Source organism: Bubalus kerabau, chromosome 19 (genome assembly GCF_029407905.1).
Source record: "Bubalus kerabau isolate K-KA32 ecotype Philippines breed swamp buffalo chromosome 19, PCC_UOA_SB_1v2, whole genome shotgun sequence".
Classification (NCBI taxonomy): domain Eukaryota; kingdom Metazoa; phylum Chordata; class Mammalia; order Artiodactyla; family Bovidae; genus Bubalus; species Bubalus kerabau.
In genome coordinates, this window is record NC_073642.1 from 1,701,754 (window position 1) to 1,717,501 (window position 15,748).

General features: G+C 38.4%; 1 pseudogene; it reads right to left on the minus strand.

Annotated features, from left to right (window-relative positions):
* LOC129634477 (ankyrin repeat domain-containing protein 26-like) overlaps positions 1–15,748 on the minus strand; it is a 198,795-nt pseudogene that overhangs the window by 114,710 nt on the left and 68,337 nt on the right.

Sequence of the window (15,748 nt, forward strand, 5' to 3'; positions counted from 1 at the left end):
CCTACGTTTGCTCTTGGAGTAGGATTTCCGTTGAGCACTAAAGGATTATTGAAATTTCCAACACAAGGGGGCTCCAGGACTGGCCTCGTGCTAAGAGGGCTGAGTAAAGATCTGTTCTGTTCTTTCTTCACCTCAAGTTTGGTACTGATCATCGCCAGCCTCTCATGAGTCCTGGGGAAGATGGAAAACACCAACTTTATTCATGTTTCCCCAAATTATCTGCATTTTAAAAGTTGCCATATAGTATTCCAAATAAACTGTTTGAACACTGAAAACACAGAGCAGACCTCCTATAAACAATGATAGTTGTAACCTTGTTCTAAAGAAGTGCACATGTGTCTAGGGCTCCTCAATTAACAAATCACAGTTGTGAGAGGAGAGAAAGGGTATCAGAGAGAAAAGGAGGTGGCCTCACAGTGACACCTGCTGCCCCCTGGGACACACATGCCTCCAGGAAACAGTTCAGGGATGAAGAAACACACCATCCCACAAAGCCACTTTCAAGCATTTGCTTTCACCACCCTTGTATACATGTTTCACTCATGACCTTGGAGAAATTAAGCTTTTGGCTCTGAGGTATCACTTAGAGCCACAATCTGAAGGGAGGATGAGAAAGTCAAAGGGTGAGGCTGAAAAGAGCTAAAACAGCCCCAGGATCACTTACAAGTACCCCGTGCTTTTCCACAGTTCACTTTAGGTTACTTCACATCTACGAAGGACCTATGTCAGTACCTGTTTTTGATGATAGAGAAATAAAAAATCTGAAGACAATTTCTGGTCTCATTAAAAAGGCCAAAACTCTAAACAGTGTTCAGTGTACGGTTTTACAGTGAGAGGCATTGCACTCCCCCAGCAGGGAGACTGGCCCCACTGAGCTCTTTCCCCAGAAGCCATACCCCACATTTCAGCATCAAGTCCCCACAGCCCTAAACCCTGTCTGGAAGCACCTGTGCTTCACTTGTGCATATTCATTTTATGTATCAACTAGCAGAATTTGTCCTCGGGTACCTGCTTCTTTGCTTTATGCTGCTTTGGCTTATGAAAGGCTTCCTAGGAGTGCTCTGCTTTCAGATAGTTGGGGAAACTTGGACTAGGCACTGAAGGTGGGATCTGCCCTTTCCATTCTCCAGACCCCTCAGTCAGGTCACTATATTACTTTTAGCCACTTTGTGATTTATCCTGCCTTTAACCCATGTTTTAATTTCCCCCTATTTCATAAGTATGCCTTTACATAGTGCGGAAAAACTTAATACAGTACTAATAATTTGTCTTAAAGCGCCCCCTTAGCAGTGACCATGTAGTTAGCTTTCACTTCCTACTAATTGCATGTACCCCACTCTATAAAAATTAGGCTTTAGAGACAAATTAACGAACTTAATTTAGTTTCTGTGATTCTGTGTTTTGACCTGCTTTTCTAGTTTATCTTCCAATGACTTTCTAACTTCACATTCTACTAGGTAGAGTTGCTTATATTTTTCCAACTATGCTTTATTAGAATCTTCTTGCAAATTTTTCATTTTGGAGAGTTCAGATTCCAAGTCTTTAATTCTGAGTTTCATCTGTTGGAATTCAGCTTGTGTCTAAGGCAAATTGAAAAATATAACATTTTTAAAATAATCATTAACCTTGAAAATTATACTTGTTCCCTTTACTTTTGAGTCAGTGATTCAAAGAGTGATTTCAAAGGTGAAAAAAAAAAAGAGCGGAAGTTTAAAACAATTATTGTTAATGTGAAGTGAATTAAATCTGAATTATAAAATTAAAGTGGAATCACTGTTATAGTAGTACTTATATAATCTGATAATTCAAAGAATAAGAGGATCAACTTAAAATTTTAAAAATTGAACAAGACAAGAATAATTCAAGAGGATGGTACCAGTTTTAAACCACAATATTTTCTTTTCTTCCTAATGACCTTGTTTTTTTACCAATTGGTCTTATAAGTAAAAGGATTCTCTAGTGAGAATCATTCTGAAAGATTAATTTAGTGATAACTGTGATGGAAACTGAAATATTTAAAGGGAAAACAAATGCCTCCCTTCCTTCCAGAAATCTACAAAACTAACTGCTCTAAGGGAGGTAGAGGAAACACGTAAGCTGTATAGATCTAAAATGTAATGTACAGTGAAAGTGAATTCAAGCATATGACAGATCAACAAATTAACCGGCAAAAATAGGTTGAATTCTTTTCATTTCTCTACAAGATCCTGTCTCACTCTTTATTCAATCTCCTGCTGATATTGCTCTCCTTGAATGTGTTCTATCATATTCATTTCTATATGACTTCTGAGGTTCACTACTTCTTACTCCAACTTCTTTTTCTTCTTCCCTAGTTTTTTACATTTCTTTTGCATTAGTTTCATAGATAATAACTCCTGTTGAAAAACTTGATTTTTTGCATCCAGGTGCAGACATTTTGAAGATGCGGTTTCCAGCTCTGCTGGAAAATCATCAGTCTTCAAGAATAAAAAGATACTCTTTGCTAGTGAAGAAAGTGGACTGAGCACAGCCTAACTCAAATCCAGGATCAAATAAATATGACGGTATCTGTATTATAGAATGTAGGACCAGAGATTACTCAGAGAATCAAGAAAGAAGTTCAAACCAAGAGTCACAAAATATGTTCTTCACTGTCATTTTTGTCACACAACAATTGCACTTGATTTTACGCTTTTATTGTTCTACAATAATGTTTTTCTTTTTCTTCATAAAATGACTACAAGTCACCTCTTAGTAGAATGTCTGTTACTCCTCCCCCATTTTAATATAACAGGATTTTAAAGAAGTTTGAGGGATATTGTATTGAGTTATCTAGAGCTAAGTTAATAAGTCCCTCCTAAAAGAAGACCATGAGAATAAGACTCTAATTAATAAATCTTATAAATATGGATTCTAATCCCATAAGCCTTTTTCTGAAGTACAAAGACTTTTTGCTAATTTGAATTGCATTCCAAAGAGAATTATTTTCAAAGTTAAAGAAATCCCATTTCCTAACAGTTTACAGAGATGATCCACACATTTTTCTGAACAGCAACAATAAAAAATGCCTCATTCTTGTAATCCTTTGTTACTGCCCATTTATACAAGACAAGTGATGTGCATATCAATAAATATTTGCTATTAGACCAATGTATACTTAGCCAAGATTCCCCCTCATGCAAGAAATGTCAACAGTGTAAAATTAGGGGCTAAACTGTTCCTCAGAGTCTAGGTAACAAGCGCTAATGTGAAAAGGCTCAAAGAGCTGGACAGTCACAAAAGCTCCATGAAGGATGAGAGACTGGGTGCCAGGTCACAAATAATGAAGGACTACCGAAGAGGAAAAGAAACTGTAAAGACAGAAAGGACAGTCTGAGCAAGGGCCAAGAAAAGGTGAAATCAGCCAGCTAACTTTGAGGATAAGATACAACCACAGGGAAATAAAAACATGTGCACACAGAATTATGGAAATCAATGTTCAAAATAGCATTATTAATAGTCTCAAAGCAGAAACAACCCAAAGCTCCATCAAGTGATGATGGATGCATGGCTTAGCTTACTGTTGACAACCAACAGAAATGGCAAAACTGATACTTGTTATCACATGGATGAACTGTGAAAACATGACATCAAATGAGCAAAGCTCATCACAAAGGAGCATATAGCATGATTCCATTTATATAAAACACCGAGGACAGGCATGTCTACAGAGACAAATATTAGATGGGGGTTGCCTGGGTCTGAGAGAGATGGGAGGCCACAAGTGGTGGCTAAGGGATGCAGGGTTTCTTTTAGCGAGTGATGGAAATGCTCTAAAATTGACTGTAGTCACTGGTTACACCTCTCTAGCCTAAGAGATACTGAACTACATATGTTGAGTGGGTGAATTCTATGATATGTCAATTATATCTCAATAGCTTTAAAAAAAAATCCAATGGCAGGATCCAGATAACCTTCTTAATTCTCTAGTTTGGATGTACGTATTCTACACCATCTGTGTACCTCCATGCTTTTACAATATCCTTAAAATGAAAAGGAAAGAAGGCAATGCCTAAACTTCAACTGGTTTGTATAATACCCTTTCTGCACAAGTTATTCTGAAATCCATGAAATAAATATATACAGAACTCTACAGCCATTCACAAAAGGAAAGATGAGAAATTATAATTTTCTGAATGTTCCATTAAATTTATATTATCCTCTGATTTTAATCTGGCTTGCCTCATCATGGTAATACAGCTATCACTTTTAAAAGTATTGTTTCAAAGGAAGAAAAGGCTCTCAACTTGTGTGAATAATGAGGCACAATTCTCAACTTTCCTAAGGATAAATAATATAAGGAAAAAGTAATATAATGCAAATGGTAGGATGAAAGTCAGAGTTTAAGGAACGAGTGCATTATAAAGATAAGAAAACTATAGTAAGTTACTTGTAACAAAAATACAGAAGAAAGCTGACCATGAAAATGAGTGCCCTAAAACACTTTATCCTACATATTAACTGTTAACACGTTCAATTTCATACATACCTGACTTGTGAGTTGATGTAGTTGTAGTAGTTTACAATTGTTCTTCAAATCCTGTGCCTCAGCTTCTAACTTAGCACAATAACATGACATGACTTTCAGTGAAGCCTCCGACATAGACTGTTTTTTTACAGTGTCATCCAGTTCTTGTTGAAGTTGTCTCACACCTGCCTAATAAGATGCTCTGTCACTGAGTTTATCAAATCACTTTACTATTATGTTAGGTTAATAATAGATAACTCCAACATATGAACTTTGAAAACCATCACCACAGACAGCGACTCACCTTCTTTTTCCTCCTCACTGACTCTGGTTATAGACACAGAAGGGGCCACCCTCCAGCCTTCCTGATATTAAGTTACTCAGACAAAGGATGTGGCCCCACTGTCCACACCCTGCCCCTACCAATAAATCTGCAGAGCTTCACCACCTCATGTCCAGAAAGAAATGAGTGTGTAGGTGGGAAAAGTGATGGAAAATTCCACACTGTGGAAAGTGTGGAAATATTTTCCTTTCCTTTTTTATTAGAAGCTTTGATTAACTCAGAGATCTTCACATATTCCAACCATTGCTCAGATCTTTCCAATAGATTCCTACCTCAGCAGAAAAATGAGGCCATTACCTTGTGGCTTATCTATTTTATATCTAGTAGTGTGTCTATATTAATCCCAAACTCCTAATTTATCACTCCTCCCCACCTTTGCCCTTAGCTAACCGCTTTCCTCAATATTTTGTAGTCACCTACCTGGGAAAAGGAACTGAAAAATAATGGATGTAGTGTACAAGTAACTGAATCAACTTGCTCTACGTCTGAAACTAACACAAAATTGTAAATCAACCATCAGTTCAGTTCAGTTCAGCCACTCAGTCGTGTCCAACTCTTTGCGACCCCATGAATTGCAGCACACCAGGCCTCCCTGTCCATCACCAACACCCAGAGTTCACTGAGACTCATGTCCATTGAGTCAGTGATGCCATCCAGCCATCTCATCCTCTGTCGTCCCTTTCTCCTCCTGCCCCCAATTCCTCCCAGCACCAGAGTCTTTTCCAATGAGTAAACTATTCACATTAGGTGGCCAAAGAACTGGAGTTTCAGCTTTAGCATCATTCCTTCCAAAGAAACCCCAGGGCTGATCTCCTTCAGAATGGACTGGTTGGATCTCCTTGCAGTCCAAGGGACTCTCAAGAGTCTTCTCCAACACCACAGTTCAAAAGCATCAATTCTTCGGCACTCAGCTCTCTTCACAGTCCAACTCTCACATCCATACATGACCACAGGAAAACCATAGCCTTGACTAGACAGACCTTTGTTGGCAAATTAATGTCTCTGTTTTGAATATGCTATCTAGGTTGGTCATAACCTTCCTTCCAAGGAGTAAGCGTCTTTTAATTTCATGTCTGCAGTCACCATCTGCAGTGATTTTGGAGCCCAAAAAAATAAAGTCTGACACTGTTTCCACTGTTTCCCCATTTATTTCCCACGAAGTGATGGGACCAGATGCCATGATCTTCGTTTTCTGAATGTTCAGCTTTAATCCAACTTTTTCACTCTCCACTTTCACTTTCATCAAGAGGCTTTTTAGTTCTTCTTCACTTCCTGCCATAAGGGTGGCGTCATCTGCATATCTGAGGTTATTGATATTTCTCCTGGCAATCTTGACTCCAGCTTGTGCTTCTTCCAGCCCAGTGTTTCTCATGATGTACTCTGTATATAAGTTAGATAAGCAGGGTGACAATATACAGCCTTGATGTACTCCTTTTCCTATTTGGAACCAGTCTGTTGTTCCATGTCCAGTTCTAACTGTTGCTTCCTGACCTGCATATAGATTTCTCAAGAGGCAGATCAGGTGGTCTGGTATTCCCATCTCTTTCAGAATTTTCCACAGTTTATTGTGATCCACACAGTCAAAGGTTTTGGCATAGTCAATAAAGCAGAAATAGGTGTTTTTCTGGAATTCTCTTGCTTTTTCCATGATCCAGTCGATGTTGGAAATTTGATCTCTGGTTCCTCTGCCTTTTCTAAAACCATACTGAACATCAGGAAGTTCACGGTTTGCATATTGCTGAAGCCTGTCTTGGAGAATTTTGAGCATTTCTTTACTAGCATGTGAGATAAGTGCAATTGTGCAGTAGTTTGAGTATTCTTTGGCATTGCCTTTCTTTGGGATTGGAATGAAAACTGACCTTTTCCAGTCCCGTGGCCACTGCTGAGTTTTCCATATTTGCTGGCATATTGAGTGCATCAGTTTCACAGCATCATCTTTCAGCATTTGAAAGAGCTCCACTGGAATTTCATCACCTCCACTAGCTTTGTTCATAGTGATGCTTTGTAAGGCCCACTTGACTTCACATTCCAGGATGTCTGGCTATAGGTCAGTGATCACACCATCATGATTATTCCAATATAAAAGAAAAATGCAATTTAAAAAATGAGGTTGCTCCCATGGCCTTCAAGGAGCCTCGATAACCTGGCCTCTACCTGCTTCCAGATCGCAGCTCCTACAACCCTCTCCCTGACTCACTCCATTCCTGCTGCTCATGAATCCTGCCATCCTTCATTTTTAGAGGACAAGTTTGTATTCAAATGATAGTAATTGATACTTAAAATGAGAATTATGAGCACATTGTTTGTAAAAATGTTAAGTAAATCATAAATAGCATTGGGAAGATTAAATCAAGAATAGTTTTGCTAAAGCTCACCACCTGAGTCCCAAATTATGATTTAATGATAAGTAGATGCATTTGAAGAGTTGGGAGGCTTAAAGAATAAATTATTCAAGGCTAAAATGTTTCCCATATTAACTCAAATTGACATGAATAAAAATAAAATTCTACCAACAAAGATAACAAAAAGCTATACTGAAGCAAAAGTATGATATATAAAATACAGCCTCTGGGAAATCTGGAACTGACTATCAAGATAATCCAGGTAACTGAAGCTTCATTTCAAAATATTTATTTCAGGTTTGAGCATTTCATTTATCTTCTTTGTCATGATACTGAAATGTGGTAACATAAAGATTAAAATTATTACCTTAATAAAGAGTAAATTACCAGTACCTGTCTATGTTAACAATTTAGAACTAAATCTCTTAACATTTCATAAACGACACAATGTCCCTACTCAAAGTAAAGGATTTCTTTGGTCTAATTTTTATTTGCTGGATACAAGGTATGCTTTTAGGTTGGTTGAGAGGCCATAGATTCACAGCCTGTGTATTTTTGTATTCAACTAGATTCAACATTTTGGAGAAGGCAATGGCACCCCACTCCAGTACTCTTGCCTGGAAAATCCCATGGATGGAGGAGCCTGGTAAGCTGCAGTCCATGGGGTCGCTAAGAGTTGGGCACGACTGAGCGATTTCACTTTCACTTTTCACTTTCATGTGTTGGAGAAGGAAATGGCAACCCACTCCAGTGTTCTTGCCTGGAGAATCCCAGGGACAGGGGAGCCTGGTGGGCTGCCGTCTATGGGGTTGCACAGAGTCGGATACGACTGAAGCAACTTAGCAGCAGCAGCAGCAGCAGCAGATACAACATTTAGCCAGAATCAAGAATCACTTTGAACTTTCTTTCAGGAAGTCTGAGGATTATTTCTCCTTCTGGATACTCATTTCTCCTTCTGCTTTCTTATTTTCGTGACAATACATTCTCTCTTTTAAATGATTCCATTCCTTGATGAACTCCTTGTTTCTTTTCTCAAGCATCAGACCTTGTTTGTCATGTTCGGCCTGAAGTTTTCTCACGATCTGCTGAAACTGGTCTTGGATGCTAATGACCATCTTCTCTTTACTGTTGGCTCTGTTTCATGCATTACCTGGAATGCATGCATTACCTGTAATTTTCACTCTGGAGTTGAGATAATCTGCCCTCTAAGGATTCCTGCTTTCTAAGGTATGTATTCACTTTGCTTTGTTCATTCTGATACATGTGTTCAGTTTCCTGCTTTTGACACTCTGATTGGCTTAGATCTCTCTGGACACATTCTAACATCAAAGTCTTTTCTCTAAGATCATCTCTCGTGTGATGCAGCTTTATTTTCATCTTATTGAATATACTTTCCACTGTAGGTAGTTTCTGGGAAAGCATCTCGTTGTTATCTTTTAGATTAGCCACATCATACTTCATTTTGTCCCACAAACATAACCACTCATCTCTTGCTCTCCAGAAGGCAAGTTCCAGATCTCTTTTTGATGTCTGACCTTGATCATGATCATGTAAGGCAGCAGCCAGTCTAGAACGGTAGGATTTCACTTCCGTTTCCAGTCTTTGTTTGCTCTCTTTTTCATTCTCCAGCTTAGTGTTTAGCACTGTATTCTCAGCTGTCTGAGCATTAAGCTGGCCTGTATAGTGGGATATAGTCTTTGTTAACGTTTCCTCATTCAGTTTTATTGCCTTTTGAAGATCATCATTCTTTACTTTGAGAATGTCAATGCCCTCAAAATAGTTCTCTTCTTTTTCCGGTGCTGATTTTTCAGTGCATCTATCTCCAGTCTTAGCATGGAAATTTCCTCCTGCAACATGTGCTTTTTGTGCAACAGGTCTTTTGTTTCTTTGCAACTATCATAAACCTAGGTGAAACAAAGGAGATGTTTAGCTAGTACTCAGTAAACTGACATTCCATGATTTCTTCTGAAATGAAAGACTAACTTGTATGTTTATACAATGAGAAGACTGCACCAAGTGTGTCTCCAACAGGAAAAAATAGGGTTCAATACAAATCTCAGACTTTATACAAGCATAAATTCCCAAAGGTTCAGAAATTTAATGGAAGACAATGAATCCACGAAAGTCAAAACGAAATCCCAAGAGACTTTTCAAGAAGCTCAGAACTGGAAAGGCTTCTCTCTGAACTACAACAAACCCAGAAGGCTTAAAATAAAATATACATAGATCTGACTGCACTTAAAAATTGCATCTGATGTGGAATATTTATATAATGGAAAACTAGTAAGCCATAAAAAAGAATGAAATAATTCTATTTGCAGCAACAGGGATGGACCTAGACATTATCACCCTAAGTGATGTAAGTCAGACAAAGACAAGTATTATATCATACTGCTTATATGTAGAATCTAAAATGAACCTGTTCACACAACAGAAAGAGACTCATAGACACAGAAAACAAACTTATGGTGACCACAGGGGAAAGCCGGGTAGGGGAAGGGATAAATTAGGATGTTGGGATTAACATACACATACTAGTATATACAAAATAACCAACGGAGATCTACTGTACAACATTAGGAACTGCACTTAATATTCTACAAGAAGAATCTTAAACAGAATATGTGTGTACATGTGAGTGTGTGTGTGAGTAAGTGTGTATGTGTATTAGTCACTCAGTCATGTCCAACTCTTTGGGACCCCATAGACTATAGCCTACCAGGCTCCTCTGTCCATGGAATTTCCCAGGCAAGAATAATGGAATGGGTAGCCATTTCCTTCTCCAGGCTGCTGCTGCTACTGCTGCTAAGTTGCTTAAGTCGTGTCTGACTCTGTGTGACTCCTTAGACTGCAGCCCAACAGGCTCCCCCATCCCTGGGGTTCTCCAGGCAAGAACACTGGAGTGGATTGTCTTTTCCTTCTCCAGTGCATGAAAGTGAAAGTGAAGTTGCTCAGTTGTGTCTGACTCTTAGAGACCCCACGGACTGCAGCCTACCAGGCTCTTCTGCCCATGGGATTTTCCAAGCAAGAGTACTGGAGTGGGGTGCCATTGCCTTCTCCACCTTCTCCAAGGGATCTTCCAAACCCAAGGACTGAACCCAGGTCTCCTGCATTGCAGGCAGATTCTTTACAGTCTGAGCCAGCAGGGAAGCCCCATTTATATAATATACACACACATATACATATATATTTGAATCACTGTGCTGTATACCTGAAACTAACAGAATATTGTTAATTAACTATAATTCAATAAACAACACCACTTTCTAGGTTTATAAACACTGCATTTGATACCTCCTATACATCTACTTCACAGTAAGAGCCTTAACTCTGTATAAATAGACTAAATTTTGTACAAAAGTTTTTCCTTGAGAATATGCTAACTTCTAACATTTTAATAGGCAATTACAAGAATTATACCTATACTGTACCTGAATTATACCTATACCTATACTGACAACTGTACTAGGCACTTCTACAAACATTAATTAACTCATTAGCTGTAATGATTCTGGAAAGGAAAAAGTTAAAAATATGAGTAAGCTGCAGCCTTTCTCCAGGTCTTTGGACTCTACTAGTCTTCTTACATCAAACCACATGTCTCTAGTACAAACATATCAATACAAAATAAGCTTCCTATTTCATTAATGGTACATACACTAATGGTAAATAAGCTAAAATTTAGAAAGCTCTTAGAAAACTATGAGATAATTTGCTGCTGCAATAACTTTCATTATCTCTCCATAATGTTTAAAATAGTAAGATGGGGAAAATACAATGAAAAACACTTAATAACTATCACTAAATATATATTATGTCATATCTATTACTGTTTTCAAAAGTTCCTTGTACTGAAATAGGACACTCACAGAGCAGAGTGCTCATTTTCTCACAAGTAGAAGAATCACACCCACAATGTGGTTTCTGAACTGCCTATAGTTTCCTCTTTACCATTAGGGAAAGTGATAAACTAACCTAATGATCAATTGAGGAAGTGAAATCATTACCAAAACCCAGAATATCTTTAATTGGTAGCAAGAGTCCACCCCCTCCCCAACTTGGTGTGGGGGAGGCACTTTTATAAGTTTATTCTAAAGAAACAAATTTTTAAAGTGTTCAAAAGTGTTTCTACAACTGATGTGGCAGCTTTTTACAAAATGAAAAACAGTAAATGATGTGAAAAGGTCTTTGACAGGGTATTGGTTAAAGAAATGACAGTGGAGCCAAGAATGGACTCTAATTCAGACACTGAAGGTGATGACGTGCATGGAGTGACTGACACCTTCACTCCAAAGCAGAGGGACTTGGTAGACCACACACGGTCTTCCTTGCCTAAATCACAATCAGGATGCCAGCTCCTCTGAGATAGTCACAGAAAATTTGAGATTGATTCCTATGGAAATATTAAAGGCCTCTCCTTGGATGAGGCCATCGTATGTCACCACCTGACTGCTCTAGACAAATGGATTTGCATTAAAAATACTACTTTCCTGAGCTCTTCCTGACACCTTTTCATTGTGGGAGATCTGCTGCTAGGACCTCGGGGATGGGACCCAGTCCATGTTTGAGAGAGACATCGGGTGTGGAAGCAAATTCCTCTGCTGTGAGATGCCACTCAAGAACTCTGCAGAAGGAAGGACAACCAACTTCAAGAGTGTCTGGTTTCTACCAACTGCTGGAAAAAAAATCCTGCACCTCTCGAGGATGCCAGTTAACATCTGTCCTTGATTACTCTGCTGTGAGGGAGAACAGAGCTGGGAAAGCTGGAGCCTGTTCTGAGCTGTTCATGGGGCAGGAGGGCTGATGGGCACAGAGGGAGAGGGGTCCACGACCCTCAGTCACCTGCCAGATTGAAGACCAAAGGCAACTTGATGTAAAATTAGGCACGATGGTCCCTCCCAGCACCCCTTCTCTTCTAGACCTATTCACTCATGAATGGTCAGTCAAGGCTGAAGGATCGGTTGCCTGAGGTGCACTGAGAGCTTAACCTCCAGTTTCTACACCATTCTCAACCCTCTAGTTTCTCAGGATCTATTGTGTGAGCTACTGCTGTGACCTCTTCCTCCCTTTGCTCGAAAAAGTGCACCTAGCATGTCAGGATCATGCAATTCTTATTTCTGGCCTTGTTACTTTGGGAACTTTGAATTTCTTTTCTTTTGTTTTTAACAATTTACCTAAAATTTCCCATAACACTAAACAAAATAACACTAAATAAATTATATTTTTTAAAGGGGATATTATAAATAATATTGATAAAATCATATTAGAAATTTGAAATTTTCACCAAAGATTACTCTACCTGATTCAGATTATTTCTCTCAGTCTTCACTTTCACTTCTACTGCTTGGAAAATGAGTTCTAGGTGCTGTTTCACTTCAACTTCTTTACTATATCAGTCTTCTTTTCTTCTTAAATGCTCCCTCATTTTTTCATGCAACATCTTGGCATTTCTTCTGTTCTCTTCTTCTTGCTTTAAGGTGAATCTGAAAAATTTAAAACTCTTCTTAGAAAATCATGAGATTATTCACTGTTGCAATAACTTTTGTTTCCTTTTCACAATTTTTAAAATAGTAAATTTGGGGGGAATACAATATAATGGTCACTGTTTTAAGACAGAGGGTTAAGAATAAAATGCATAAATTTTGTTTTCATCTTCTCTTGAGACAAATGGCTACTTCATAAATCTGTGGGTGGGAGTGTAAAGTAATATAAACTTTCCTAAAATAGTTTAGAAATATAGATCACAGACCATTTTTAAGTTCTCATACTTTGACCAAATTATAGGATATTATTAAAGAAAATGTATTTAAAATAATTAGAAAGGTAAAAATGAATTTATAGAAAAGGTGTCCCTTGCAGTATTAAATAGAATATAGAAAAGTGAAAAACAACTGAAAGTCAATTTGGAAAATATTTAATGGGGTTTCCATTATGGTGGACTTCTGTACACTCATGAAAATGATGATTTGGAAAACTATACATTAAGTTATTAGAAGCATTCACTGTTAAGAACCTGCTATATTATTTCCAAGAATTTCACACTCCAAACTACTAGTAACACTTTCTCCCCTGTAAAATCCTAGAGGATAAGTTAGTCCTTATAACACGTCTACGTCTCTGCAATATTAAAGGAAACAATAGTTCAAATATTTCTTTAAAAGTGAGGTGTACAGTACCTCAAGCTGCTGAGCTCTTGTTCCCACTCCACTTTCTGTTGCTCTAACTGTAATTCCACTTATTTGGTTTCTGACAGCTCTTTTTGTAGCCCATTAACCTTACTTTTCTTTCTGTAAAAGTCTCCTCTAAGTAGTTCACAGTGGCTTCTTTGAAAATCTACTAATCTTTCCTGCAAAGAATTGCATCCTGAATTTTCAACAAGCTAACAGAATCTGCATGATGAAGAAAACAAAGATAGAAACAAACAAAAAAATTATATGAGTAATTTTTGAGCATAAAGGACTGTGCCTTTCATGTTCACTCATCCACTCACTGAACAAGTATTAAGGGTCTATAATGTGGAAGACATTATTCTAAAGCTCTGCAAATGAAACAGATGCTCCTGGGTCTTGTTTAGCTTGAAGTCTAGTAGAAGACGAAGACAAATAAAATAATTATGAACTTAGATAGATGCTCTAAGAAAAGAGAGTTCTATGATCACATAACAGAACTTGGCATAGACTGGGTCCAGGAAAGATTTCCCTGGGGAAGAGATGTCACATTGAGAAATGAAGGATGAGCAGGAAGTAGTAAGTAGAGTAGGAAGAACAACCCTGTGGACAGTCTCCAGCTGCCATTATGTTTTTAACCAAGACAGAGTGAACAGCTACTGATTTACCTTCTTGAGTGGAGCGAGCAAAAACAACACGGACAAAATACATGAAATAATGATTTTCATGACAAAGAACTTCAGGGAATGAAATACAATGATCCTGGAAACACATGAGGTTAGCCTAAGGAATGCCCCACTTCACTGCCTTGAGAGAATTTCCAGGCCCCAACACAGGGAGAAGGAATGGAAGCTGAGTTAACCAGACTCCCTGACAGGAGGTGATGAAGCTGACAGTCTGGTGAACTGTGGTGAAAGTGGGCAGAGATCACAGATCAGAACCACGGAGAGGAGAGAGTGGAACAGAGAGAAAAATGACCCTGGAGATCTAAGGAGGAGCCCCTCAGGTATTCAGCAGAGGAACGAACAGAGCCCATCTGGGAGAAACCACATGAGACCAGGGAGAAACCATCTGAAAAGACTATAGGAACCTGTGACTGGTGCTCACTCAGTCCCAGGAATTCTATCTATTCTCATGAGCCAGGCTGGAAAATTCCTAGGTACCAGCAGAATGAACAGGGTAGTCAGCAAGGTCTTGCCTCCAAGGCAGGAAATAATCAGCCCTAGTCCCAGAGCCCCTCTGGAAACACCTAATGAATCATGAGAAGCAAGAGCAAAGAAGGATCTCTGGAAAACTCTCAATATTTGGAAACTAAATCACATGGATCTAAATAATCCTTGGATCAAAAAGGTAATGAAAAGAGAAAATACAAAGTATTTTGAACTGAAGGAAAATGAAAATGCTAAGACCAGCAGACATTTTAGGGAACTGACAAGCTGATTCTAGAATTCATGTAGAAAGAAGGGTGAAAACTAAAACCAGATGGAATCACACAATTGTGACCTTTAACTACGCAGCAAAGAGAGGCAACAGTTGGGCTTGAAGCAAGGGGGTAGCATGATGAGACCTGAATGTTTAAAAATAGGCAATAATTACAGTTGCTGTGCAGACTGAGGTTCTGCCAGGTGGAGTGGCAGGGAAAGAAGTCCTGAGATAATTTCAGTTACTCTAAGAGGAAAATGATGCTGGCCTGACCACGGGTGAAGGCACAGAAAAGAAGAAGAGTCAACAGAAGGTACAGTGAGTGAGATTATCATAGGCCTGTGGCTCAGAGTATACACTCACTTTCATGTCCTTTTAATGTAAAACAAACTTCTGAGATGCACAGCACTGTAGCATATCCCTGGCTCTAGAGCAGTACTGACAAGGTGTGCATATATCACTACGCTATACACAGACAGGCTTTCCATTAACATTTACACTGCGGTCCTACTTTTATACCCCATGTTGAGAGGTTCTACTTGGAACATGGAATTCGTAGAGTAAAGCACGTCACCATCCTCAGAAACAGTCTCGGACGACTGAGTTAAGTCATCCAGTTTGTTCACGTAATTAATTTGTTCTTTGACCTACACATAAACAATACTGTTTCACAATGTGCTTAAAATATGTATAAATACACAAAGTGTACAGAGGTGATAAATCTCCGTATCAAAACAAAAACAGACATTTCTTAAAAGAAGAGATTTTTATCAAAAGGATAACTTTATCAACAGTGTTTCTAAATGATGTGTTCAGAGTAAACTTCTCTACAACAAAGGAAGATTTTCTATTTTACCACTATTCCTTTGGCAAAATATTTTCGACAAGGATAATATTTTTGACAGTTCATTTTTTTTTTTTTTTTACTATGCCTTCTTCTTTTCATATGGTGTTTTCCTTGCAGGCCTAAAAGAACAAATGATTCATT